Source organism: Lactuca saligna, chromosome 5 (assembly GCF_052625555.1).
Source record: "Lactuca saligna cultivar CGN05327 chromosome 5, ASM5262555v1, whole genome shotgun sequence".
Taxonomy (NCBI): domain Eukaryota; kingdom Viridiplantae; phylum Streptophyta; class Magnoliopsida; order Asterales; family Asteraceae; genus Lactuca; species Lactuca saligna.
This window is the reverse complement of record NC_136421.1, coordinates 276350415-276364316: the sequence shown is the minus strand read 5'-3', so window position 1 is coordinate 276364316 and position 13902 is coordinate 276350415.

Genomic DNA, 13902 nt, shown 5'->3' with positions numbered 1-13902 from the left:
AAATACATTTCTATGGAAATGCTTTTGATAAATCTTTATCATATTATTGTTTTGGGACAAATTCCGCAACACTTTTATTTAAAATGTTACTCTGATTTTTAAACAAAGCATAAACAAACCGGTCTTTTCTGGCCATGATTTTGGGGATGTCACAGTTGGTATCAGAGCATTAGTTTAAGCGAACTAGGGATTTATAGGATTTCTAGACTTAAACTTAGAATGATAAGCGATGATTGTGAGGTGTGAGCACTAGCTTATTTTAGGAATTGTGCCTAAAATGCTTTTATGTGCTAAATGCTTTATGCATGTTATGCTGTTATTTTGTTCGGATCTATGGTCTGTTGCCGACCGGATCTGGAAACCTTATGTGTTTAGGATTCTAAACGTACGACTACGCTATTAGAACTAGCATGTAAATGTTTCGGAGTGATAAGGACGATTTAAAACGTCTCTCCTAAATAAAGATCTAAATTCACCTTATTCGGTGTATAGATCAAGATGGCAAGGACCCGTAGCGGAAACGTAAACGCAAATGGGAACAGACACCAACCCCCCGTGATCGAGCAAATACCGGTTATGGAAGCCGCTGCCGGACCATTAACGATGGGCGGAGTGCAAGCAATGATCCAGGCAATGTTGGATCGTCAAATGGAGGAAACCAGGCGTTTGCTCCAGCAAAATCGAGAGGAAGCGACTATTCAAATCGAACAGCCCGAGTTGAACGAAGGGCAGACTGAGGAAGGAGACTACAGTGGAACCGTTGGTCAAGCCAACCCACCACTAGTTCAACAAAACAACCAAGGTGACGAAGTCGAGAGGAATGGATGCAAGTACAAGGATTTTCTTACTTGCAAGCCATCGACTTTCACGGGAAAAGAGGATCCAATCGGGGTCATGGATTAGATCTCGGAGATGGAGTTAGCTTTCATGACGTGCGGTTGCAGAGGAAAGCTACAAACCACATTTGCAGTACGTCAGTTTCGAGGAGGCGCTGTACGTTGGTGGAATACCTTGGGGAAGACTTTAAGCCCCAACAAGCCCCTGCAACTGACATGGGCAGAATTTCTGGTGCAATTCAAAAGAAAATACTGCTCGGCTCAAAACCTGCTAGAGTTAGAGAACCAGTTTCTAACCCTGAAGAAGGGAAGCATGTCAATCGATGAATACACGAACAACTTCACAGAAAAGATGGAGTTTGCCTTGCGTCTTGTTCCGGATGAGCTGACGAAAATTGATAAGTACGCAAAGGGACTTCCATGGGAATACGCAGTGCCAGTACGTCAGGCACCTACTTTGTAGGCAGCTATCTTGGCTGCCAAGTCTGTGGAGGACATGATTAAGGGAAGAGCTGCCAGCAAAATCGAGGTTGGCGAGAAGAGGAAATTTGAAGGGTCTGCTAAACCCAACAAAAAGAAGAGCAAGTTCGGTTCAAAAAAATTCGGGGGAGGAAACGAATTTAAATGGTGCGAGAAGTGCAAGAAGAAGCACTCGGGAAAATGTGGCGATGAAGTAACCTGCTACAAGTGTGGGAAAACGGGGCACTATGCCAATGAGTGCACCACCAACAAGAAGGTGTGCTACGAGTGTCGTGAAGAAGGGCATATTGCTAAGGATTGCCCAAGGAAGAAAGATGCGGGAAGGCCCAACATACCACCAAAGCCAAAGGCGAGAGCCTTTCAGATGACGCTCGAGGCTGCGAAGGAGGCAGCAGACGTCGCTTCAGGTACCTTTCTTGTAAATGGTTTGCCTGCAAATATACTATTTGATTCCGGAGCCAATTACTCCTTTGTGTCGCATAAATTTGGTGAAAGATTAGCATTGCCTGTAGAAAAACTAGATAATGCCCTGATTGTAGAAGTTGCCAGTGGCAAATTCGTACCTGTTAGTAATCGTATTAGGAACATCGTCATTGACCTAAACGGAAACGAATTCCATGAGGAACTATTACCCATAGAGTTAAACGGTTTTGACATCGTTTTGGGTATGGATTGGCTTAGCGCCAACGATGCCGAGATATTATGCCGAAAGAAGATAGTTAGGATAAACCCACCCGGAAAGGAATCATTTATGGGGTACGGGGACAAACGCAGAGTAACTTCTGGAATCATCTCCCTGATGAAAGCCAGGAAATGTTTGTCCAAAGGATGTGCATCATACTTGGCATTCGTAATCGATGCTAAGAAAGAAAAGAAAGAGGTGCAAAAAATACCGGTTGTGTGCGATTATCCGGAAGTCTTTCCCGAAGATCTTCCCGGATTACCACCTGATAGACAAGTGGAGTTTCGTATAGACTTGTTACCAGGAACAACACCGATAGCAAAGCCACCTTACCGATTAGCACCGACGGAGATGAAGGAGCTCATGACACAACTTCAGGAGTTGTTGGACAGCGGATTCATTCGACCTAGTTCATCACCCTGGGGAGCTCCGGTGTTATTCGTGAAGAAGAAGGACGGAAGCATGAGGATGTGCATAGACTACCGAGAGCTGAATAAGGCAACGGTGAAGAACAAGTATCCATTGCCGAGGATTGATGACCTATTCGATCAGCTGCAAGGTTCGAGCTACTTCTCAAAGATCGATCTTAGGTCAGGATATCATCAGCTGAAGGTGAGAGAGCAGGATATTGAGAAGACTGCATTCAGAACAAGATATGGACACTACGAGTTCTTGGTTATGTCATTCGGACTAACCAATGCTCCCGCAGCATTCATGGATTTGATGAATAGGGTCTGTAAACCATTCCTCGATAAATTTGTGATAGTGTTCATCGACGACATTCTCATCTACTCGAAAAGCCAGGAGGAGCATGGCAAGCATCTACGAGAAGTGTTGGAGGTGTTAAAGAAGGAGAAGCTTTTTGCGAAGTTCTCCAAATGCGACTTCTGGATACGGGAAGTCCAATTCTTGGGTCATGTTGTTAACCAAGAAGGAATAATGGTTGACCCCGCCAAGATCGAGGCTGTAATGAAGTGGGAACGTCCGAAGAGTCCCACGGAGGTTCGAAGCTTTCTAGGATTAGCCGGATATTACCGACGATTTATCCAAGGCTTTTCTTCGATAGCTGCTCCATTAACAGCTTTGACCCATAAAGGAGCTACATATACATGGAGTGAGAAACACGATGAGGCGTTCGAGAAGCTAAAGAAGAAGTTATGTGAAGCACCGATACTTTCTCTACCCGATGGAGTTGAAGATTTCGCGGTTTATAGTGATGCATCTGGAGTCGGGTTGGGTTGTGTTCTGACCCAAAGAGAAAAGGTGATAGCATACGCATCTCGACAATTGAAAGAGCACGAAAAGAACTACCCCACTCATGATCTGGAGTTGGCAGCGGTAGTATTTGCCTTAAAGATATGGAGGCATTACCTCTATGGCACGAAGTGTAAGCTCTTCACTGATCATAAGAGTCTCCAGTATCTCTTTAATCAGAAGGAGTTGAACATGAGGCAACGACGCTGGCTAGAGCTTCTCAAGGACTACGACTGTGAGATACTTTACCACCCAGGTAAAGCAAATATTGTTGCTGATGCTCTCAGTCGGAAAGTCAATCTTGAAAGAAAAAGGCCAAGAGCGTTAAGAATTGAAGTCGTCTCGACGATTGTGGAAAGTATCAGGAAAGCTCAAGAAGAAGCCTTAGAAAAGAATGACCGAAAGGAAGAACGTTTGGGAAAAACGTTAGTGTTCGGTACAAACAGTCGAGGACTGAAGGTATTCCAAGATCGAATCTGGGTACCTAAGACGGGAGGAATAAGAGATCTTCTAATGGAAGAAGCACACAAGACCATGTACTCGATTCATCCCGGTAGCACTAAAATGTATAGGGACCTAAAACCCTACTACTGGTGGCCGACGATGAAGCTCGATGTTGCGAAGTATGTGGCCGAGTGCGTAACATGCGCGAGGGTTAAGGCACAACATCAGAAACCGTATGGGAAGACATCACCATGGATTTTGTGACTAAACTGCCCAGAACGAAGAACGGACACGACATGATTTGGGTAGTCGTGGATCGTTTCACCAAGAGTGCACACTTCATAGCCGCCAACGAGAAGTGGTCTATGGATAAGCTCGCAAACGCTTACGTGAAGGAAATTGTAAGACTTCACGGTGTCCCTCTTACGATTGTGTCAGATCGTGATAGTCGTTTCATGACAAGGTTTTGGAGGAGTCTACAAGAGGAGTTGGGTACAAAGTTGTGTTTGAGTACTGCTTACCATCCGCAAACTGATGGTCAGAGTGAAAGAACGATTCAGACGTTGGAAGATATGCTGAGAGCATGTACCCTCGAATTCCAAGGGAATTGGGACGAGCACTTACCTCTAGTAGAATTTTCCTACAACAATAGTTTTCACTCGAGCATCAAGATGGCACCTTATCAGGCCTTGTATGGACAGAAGTGTCGTACGCCGTCTTGTTGGCTTGAAGCCGGAGAGAAGCAGTTTATGGGCCCCGAGATAGTCCATGAGACTGCTGAGAAATTGAAGGTGATTAGGGAAAGAATGTTAGCAGCTCAGGATCGTCAGAAGAGCTATGCTGACAAGAAAAGACGACTGATAACCTTCGAAGTTGGGGATTCCGTTTTACTTAAAGTCTCACCGTGGAAGGGACTTATACGATTTGGGAAACGAGGAAAGTTGAGTCCAAGGTTTATTGGACCGTTCAAAGTTCTTCAGAAGATTGGGAACCAAGCTTACAAGCTGGAATTGCCCGAAGAACTCAATGGTATTCATAACACCTTCCATGTGTGTTATTTGAGGAAATTCATGGGAGATGTTCCCGACATAATTCCAATCTCGAAATTAAGGATGGATGAGAATAAAAGGCTGATCGAAGAGCCTGAGGCAATTATTACCGTAAGACTAAGAAGTTACGACGCAAAATGGTCAACTTGGTGCTAGTCCGATGAAAACATTCGAATGGGCCGAATCTCACTTCGGAAACAGAGGATGACATGATGAGTCGCTATCCACATCTGTTTGCTGATGCATGATTCCGGGACGGAATCATCCTAAGGGGGAGAGAATTGTAACGCCCGGGTTTTCAGGGCTAAGCATTTTTGTCAATGTAATAGTCTAGGTCAACTATTGTAACTCTTTTTGAAGTAATAAATATGAAATATTTGAGTATTATGTGAATTATGTGTGTTTATGTGTTTATTATTTAATTATAAATGTATAATTAATAAAGAATAAAAATGAGCGTCAAAATTAAAGTGTGAGATAATCCCGATATCTCTACATAAAGTTGTAGAATACGTCTCAAGGTTTCCGTACATATAAAGAATGCCGAAATCCGAGCTATAACGAAGAAGTTACGGCCCGCCGAAGTTTTACGGCAAAACCGGCACGGCACCGGGAGACGTAAATAGTGAATTTATGATAGAAGACTTTTTTCGTAGAATATATTAAACTAAGAACATCGATAAAAAGAACGCCCAAATCTGACTTCGTATGAAGAAGTTATGATTTTTCTAAGATTCGGCTTAGCAGTGCACGGCCTGAAACTCGAATTTTAGTTCGAGCGGTTTTTGGCTTACGCAACGTAAATGAGAGTTGAAGATCTCATTAATAGGAAATCAACGGTAAAAAGACAGATAAAAACAGAGTCCGTATGTAGAAGTTATTAATTTTACGCAGACGTTTAACAGTATAATCTCCTTGTACTGTTAAATTTAAGATCGGTCGAGAATTAGCTGACGGTGTCAAAATGAAAGTTGTAGATCTTATTATTACCTACGCGTGGATATAAAGAACATCAAAAACGGAGGTCGTATGTGAAAGTTACGGATTTTAGAAGTCGGAAGTGTGTTGTGCGAAAATGGGTGATGTGGCACAATCTTAGCCATTGCTTTCTCCCCAAGGCTTGCCACCAGATGGTGACATGTGGCACCAAGTTCAGCCACATTTCACCCTATAAATACCACCTCTCCCACCCTCATTTTCTTCACACATTTCCCATTCTTTCTTCTCTTTACTCTCTCTCTCTCTAGAACCTCTCTCTAGCCCCGAAATCCCCCGAAAAGCCTAGGGAACCTCCCTAGCACAAGGCGGAAGCCCCGGAGTGCTCGAAGGCTCCGAGAAGAAGAGCTTTTCGGCTCGGGAACGCTGCTCCAAACAAAGCCCGGTTTTCTATAAAACCCGCTGTAAGTGAGCTACGCCTACGCTATTTTTAATATAGCTTTTATTTAATTATAGTAACGTTATTAGGAACTTATAATAAATACTTGGGCTATTATTATGGGTTATATAAGTATTTTTTTGACGCTTATATAATAATAATAATAATAGCTAGACTATTAATTAGTCTCGACGAATAATAAACTAAACTCTAGTGGTAATAATACTAGGTTTCGTCGAAGAAAATTCTTTTTAAGAAGCGAAGCGCTGTCTGAGTTCGGAATCACCACCTTTTCAGGTGAGTGCATATTTACTTTCAACTTACACATAGATATGAAGTATTTAATATAAATTACGTGCTATTTGTGCATATTATCTGAATACTTGCTATCTATGCTGGATGAACGTTTTATACATGTTTTCAAAGATTTAAACTGTATATGTATTTTATATCTACAAAATGTGTTGGGTAAAACATGGGTAGATGTAATAGTTGCTGTGTGACAAAATAAAATAATGAGAGGCCTCGTTATAGATGTTATTGATGATCCAGTCATCTAGCGGAGTATAGATGACGACCACGGACTATTCTAGACAGTCCAGTGGAACACTAGCAGGCTCGCAACCTGTAGGTGTTTATTTGAACTGTGTGTTTATTTGAACTGTGTGCTCACCAGATGTACTCCATCCCCTACATGGTTGCCTATTAGGACATTTATTGCTGAGGAATCCCCTTAGTAGTAATGTCCGTCCCGATGATGATCCTTAGGCTAGGTCCCTTATGATAGGTGTTTAGGGACGTAAAGTGAGGATAACGGGAACGGGTAATCGGGTTATTGTTGATTGATTAAATTAATAAACTATTTATTGTGGGTTGAAAACCCTATGTGCTCACCAGGCTCCCAAGCCTGACCCACTCAGTTTTATGTATTACAGGTAGTGGCGCTTGAGCATATATATGATGTTTGGACGAGGGATTACGGATATAGGCCTGTAGATATGAAATAATGTAGTAAGGCTTGTATTGTACTGTTTATGCTTTTGATATGTACGAACATGACATCCCGAGTCTTTTAATGAAATACATTTCTATGGAAATGCTTTTGATAAATCTTTATCATATTATTGTTTTGGGACAAATTCCGCAACACTTTTATTTAAAATGTTAAATGTTACTCTGATTTTTAACCAAAGCATAAACAAACCGGTCTTTTCTGGCCGTGATTTTGGGGATGCCACAAAGTCGCTTTCAGTTTACCATATAAGAAATACCAATCCTCTATATATAGAAAGAAATTGTAACGAAATTTTCATTTTTATCCCTTCTATTTTTGTTAATGTTTCATAGTTTATATTTCTTATTTAATAAATTAATTTTTTTCTATTAATATTTAATAATATTCATTATTACTTTTCTTGTAAATATATTCATGAGATCATTTTAATTAAACAACTTTTATGAATAAGTAATATGTTTCTATTTGTTAGTTTTCAAAATTAATAAGGTTTTAAGGGTTTAAGATTTAAATTGATAAAATCTAGGGTCTTTTCTAAAACTACAGGTATAAAATTGTAATATTATATATTATCGATAAAATGATTATTTTATCGGCACACATATTAATACATTTTATTGGCACACATATTAATACATTTTATCGGCACACATATTATTTTAATAAAGTTATAAATTGGTCGATCAATATGAACTTTGAAAATAATAAAATATATTATTTTCATTAAATATCCTTACATTTATATTTGATTTTCAAATCAAACCTTATATTCCGCCGCCTCAGCCGGGGGTATAACAGTTGTATGGCTTAAAAATAATTGACAAGTTACTAATACATTATAATAGAACCCTTATCAACATTTGACGATAATAATAGTTCAGAAATCAGTTCTTCTACTTTCATTCAAGCTATTATTTTCATCTGTTTTATTTGTGTCCATTGGATGGATATCCGTTTCGAATGCTGATGTGTCGTCGAAAAAATAATTACTTTCATTCAAGCTATTATTTTCATCTACTTCATTTGTCTCCATTGGATGAATATCATCTCTCTAAACATAACACAAACATAACTAAGCGGAAAACATACATTTAACAAAAAAAACTATAAAAAAACAAGAAATGTTAAGTACAAATACCTCATAATATGTGTCACCCATCCATTCTTCTAAACTTGTCATTTAATAAAATCTACATTTATAACAAATATCATATGTTTGCTTTTAACGAAAGTTACTTGACATTGCAAGTCGCTTTCAGATTAACAAATAAGAAATATCAATCGTAAGAATCTGAAAGCAAATTTTCATTTTTATCCCTTCTATTTTTGTTAATGTTTAATATTTATATCTCTTATTTAACAAATTAACTTTTTTTTATTAATATTTAAAAATATTTATCAATATTCATTATTACTCTTCTTGTAAATGTATTCATGAGATCATTTTATTATACAAACTTTATGATTAAATAATATGTTTCTATTTGTTAGTTTTCAAAATTAATAATTAAAGTTTCAAAGGTTTAAGATATAAATGAAAAAAAAATCTAAGGTCTGTTCTAAAACTAGAATGTATATAATTGTAATATTACTTATCAATAGAACTGATTGGCACTAATTGACACGCATTTTAAAACCATAATTGAAATGATATATGTCAGATGTCATTTTAATATATTAAATTGAAAAGATGATTAATTTACTTAATTTTACTTAAATAATGTTTTTAGCAATGGGTTAGAAAAGTTATAAATTGGTTTATCGTTAATAATATGAATTTTAAAAATAATAAAATATATTATTAACGTTTTGATGAAAAATATATTTATTGAAAATGATTAGAATACATACCTTAACATTTTAATTGATATTATTTTGAATATATATATTTAAGATTTTTTAGTATTAATTTTTATATGTGTATTTCATATAAAGTTGTTGAAATTAAAAAGAATAAAAAGTAGGAACGTTTGTTTTGTAACTTACATCTAATTGAAAGGGAAGAAAATGAAAAATATAAAAACAATTAAAAATACAAAATCAACAAATATGATGATGGGATTGATTCTCTAATGATTGCGTATACACGAATAAATTCGTGTTAATAGGAGCACCCAGTTTACATGACTTTGTTTTAGGTTGAGAGGATTCACTCTTGGGTACCCAGAGTTGACGATGGCTTTGACTTTGACCATGACCATCAACAAGGCTGTCACAATTGTTTTCCAGGCAAACCTTGTCACAAGAGAGAATTTTTCTAAAACTTGACCGAAAAATCTCGGGCAGGGTTGTGAGTTTTTTGCCACTACCTATTGTTTCGAGTTTTTTGCCTCTACCTATTGTTTCGCTGCCCACTGCCCGAATAATTGTCTTCTGAAGTAGTAACTACTGTATCATTTTAGACCTAAACCACAAACCTGATAATGAGGACATGTTAAATTGCAGCAAGAAACTCCCAGGATGCTAGACCTAAAATTAAGTAGATCATCACATTACAAAAAACTAAAATAGTACTTTAGAAAAATAGGACATTACAACAAATAGTGAAGAACCTTGTTTGATCAACTTTAAGCCATATTGAGTTGTATGAAATGTTACATTTTCCTTGACATTAAACTATTTGTGTCCTAAAACATATCGAAAATAGGTAGAACCTAAAGATACAAGATGCGGTGTAAAGGAACATGAATTGATTAAGTACAAAGCTAAAATTAGTGGACTTTTCAAATTAAAAGGACTAGATAAAGAAAAAATGTATAGACTTTTGAAAGTTAAAATGTTGTCCCAAATGAAAACTAAAAATTGCAATGTTATAAAATAGTTGAACTTTCAAATAGAAACATGCTTTTAAAAGAAAATTCAAATTGCAATGCTTTAACTGGCAGATGCTTTTAAAAGAAAATTCAAATAGAAACATGCTTTTAAAAGAAAATTCAAATAGAAACATGCTTTTAAAAGAAAATTCAAATTGGTTTCTTTGATAACTTGGTTTGATTAAATAAGTTACAGGTTGAAACAAGTAATTATTTACAGCTCTTTTATGAGTTTGTTACGCATCAATTGATAGAACCAACAAAATAATCTAAAAGAAACCAGGAAAAAGAAGAAAGAATGAAAGGCTAGGAAAAAAATCGACAGCAAGAGAGGGCTCGACAGCAGGAAAATTTGAACAAAAACGAACCTTAGCTGTGGGGTTAAAGCTCGCCGGTGTTTCTGTGGGGTGCGACTTGTCTCCGGCCGGTGGCTTCACAGGGGAGGTGATGGAGATTGGAGAAGGAGGAGGATGGGGTGAGGGAATGTGATGAAATTTTCCGATTCCCAATTTGTTTCTCTTTCTCTTTGTAGGTTTGGGACCTCCACTGTTAGAGTGTGTGCCACATGGGAGTTCAATTTTTTTGGGCGTGGGAAGAATTAAAAGAAAAGTGGTGGTGGGTTTCGTGTTTAGGAAAAGGTCCAAATGTGGGATTAATTGGACGTAATGACTCAAAAGTGGGCTCCACTAGCTCAGAATAATCCCTAGCTGGATCAGATGTGTAGTGAACAATTTGGACCTAAGGCTATGGCGTGTGGTCACGCTCATCCCACCGGAAAATTGCTACCACCTATGCGCGACGTCAGCTTCACACCCAACCCACTAAACCTTGGAAATGGTTACCACTACACAAATTCCTTTTTTTATTATTTTTTATTTTTTAACATTATATTAAATAAAAAAACAAATTACAAACTATAATTTAAAATAAAACCATAATTAATATAAAAAACACAAATTAAAAAAAAACACACACACTACATTAAAATTAAAAACACATTACATTAATATAAAAAACACAAATTAAAATTCTAAAATTCTTTAAAAAAACATTAAAAAATCAAAATCCTAAATTACTTAAAACCATAAATAAAATCCTAAATTTCTTAAAACCATTAAGATTAAAACCTAAAGTCCATATTTTTCTCGGACTTGTCGTTGAATTTTAAGAAATGTCGCAAGATTTTCCGGGTCGAGATCCGGTTGGGGCTTCGTGTTTATGATTTGAAGATCGGTAAGAGCTATTTTTTGGCGGTTAGCGGCCTCCGACGATTCGTATTTTTTTTCTAGGAAAACTAGAGCTTTATCTATGGATGTCGCAAGCTTGCTGTCGCTAGTTGCCGGTGCTTTTCCACTTGAAGACGCTCCTTTTCTTGCATTGTCACGTCCCGGTGGTCAACGAAGTTGGACGTTTGGTGGGCCCTCCCCCTCAGTGGCGTCGAAGTCATCATTGAGGTCGAGTCCAAAACCCACATCCGACTCGGATGTTCTTGCCCTTTTGTTGGAACCGGTTGTAGATCACGAATGCCCCATTTCCGGATATAGAACCCATTTTGGACTGTTACGACAAACTTCTCACGCTTTTTGGTGGCCGAACGGTTTACCGTTGGTGGTAACTTTGTATTCGTAGGACGCGGTCGGTAAAATGTTGAAGTCGTTGCTACCACTAGTATGCATATTTTTAAGCTTGTCAAATATGCCATTGAATTTGGTGCAATCCGCTGTAAGTCACGCCATTTTGCGTTGATCGAGTCGTACGTCCGCTCCGTTTTCTTTCCTAATAACGCGTGGAAATGATCTAGAATATGACACCAAAAACTTTGACCCGATTGTGCGTTGGCGACATCCCCGTCTTGGGATATGAAAATCCAAGCTTTTACTAAAGCTTCCTCCTCGTCTTCGTTCCATGCAGTAGTCTTTTTTTTTCTTGGATCTTTGGTTTTTTTTTTTGCCTTCGACGAGTTGGTTGTTGTGTTTATTGGACCCGTTCATCGCCGTCGTCATTGTCGAGATTTATAGGTTGAGATTGAGATGGTTGAAATTGTTGAGAAGGTTGTTGAAATTGTTGGGAAGGTTGTTGTTGAAAGGCTTGAAATTGGGGTTGATTGAATTGTTGTGGTTGTTGATAGAAAGTTTGTGGGTATGAAGTGGTGAATAAAGTTTGTTGTTGGATTGGGGAGGTTAGCAATTGCATGTAACTAACATTTGCATTTGGAGTGTTTGGAGTGTTGGGGGTGTTTGGGGTGTTTGGATTTGAATCCATGTTGAGAGAAAAAAAAAATGAGAGATGAGGTTTTTTTGTAGAAGGTAATAAAATATAGAGAGTGTTTTTTGAAATGTAAAATGTAAGTAGAATAGTGGATAATTTATAGGTGTAAATATTTGTGTTTAAATGGTAAAAAGTAATTTTTTTTATGTTAGAAACGACTATATAGCCGTTAGTTTACAAGTTCCGACCGTTACAAGCTTAAACGAATTGTGATTGTGCGTCCTCTTGCGTCTTTGGCACCACGTCACATGCACCCCACCGGCTATGGGGGCGGTGTTCACGCGTGGGAGAGGTTGCCACGGCAGCCCATAACTTGTACGTACTTGACATCCACAATTTTCATAAACAAATCCAAATTCTTTGGACCGCTCATATTCTTTGAAAATGATATCAAGTGCATAAATTGAAACGAAATGACACAATGGTTTTAGATGTGGTATTTCGTAGTACCGATGTACAATCAAAATTTTGTTATGCGCAAGACTCGCTTTTATACCTGTGTATTGTGACTCAACAACATCAACAATACGCTTCAATGATTTGGCGATATCTAATCATGATGTTTCGACATATCTTTTTAACTTGGTAATGTTAACTTTCAACTCTATTAGTTGTGTGATTGCCAAAGTTAAGAAACTTATCGGTTCATGCAGACACAAACTTTTCTTTGTGTGGTGTCAACCATGTTTTGTTTAGATAAGAAAATGCATCTGAAATACATAAAAAATTTCAGTTGATGTAATGAATTATAACATATTATAATGTATATTTAAAAATACCTGGATAATTGTTCGTAGTTTTTTCTACTTGTGCCAAATTCTTGTTGTATGCTTCCTTTGTTTCAGAGTTAACCAACCTCGTCCATGACGTACAAAGAACATCCCAACATGATTTGCATTTCTTCATGATATTGTTATTTATATGCCATCTACAAAGTAATCCTTTAGCATCTGGAAATATAATAGTGTATGCGTTCATGAGAGCCATTTCTCTATCAGTCACAATAACACGCGATAACATACATCCTTCCATTACCGATTTTAGACAGTCTAAAGCCCAAACATAGTTGGACTGTTTTTCTTCATGCATGTACACAAATGCAATGGAAAATGTTATATTTGTTGGAGTTACACCAACAATCTCCAATAGAGGCATCACGAACTTGTTTGTCTTATATGTTACATCCATTAACAAGACATGTGGAAATGCACGCCATATTTCTAATGATCTTGGATGAGCAAAGAATAAATCTTCTAACTTATTTTTCAAAACATTTGTACGACTATAATAAACATATCCATTTTGATCTAGAAATTCCATAACACCTTGCATTTGAGTTTTACCTTCTCTCTCCCTACGTCGAAGTTTTTCGTCTGCATTGTAGATAGTTTTGAGAGTAGATACATTTTTCGGATTTAGGTTTTTTAGTGAAGATAATATATCTTTTGGTTTGACATTTTTTTTCAACAAATCTTCCACTATTCGATATTCATATTCAGTTAGTCGTCGTGGATAAGGATGACCTTCTAAATATAATGACGGCTCATGGTTATGAAATTCACATATCATTTTTATTTTCCAAGAATTATCTACTCACGAATATTTACCCTGTAGGCTAAATGGACAATTAATTTTTTTTGTCCCTGTTTTTTTTTTGGAGATTTATGTACTTTTGTATGTACCTTC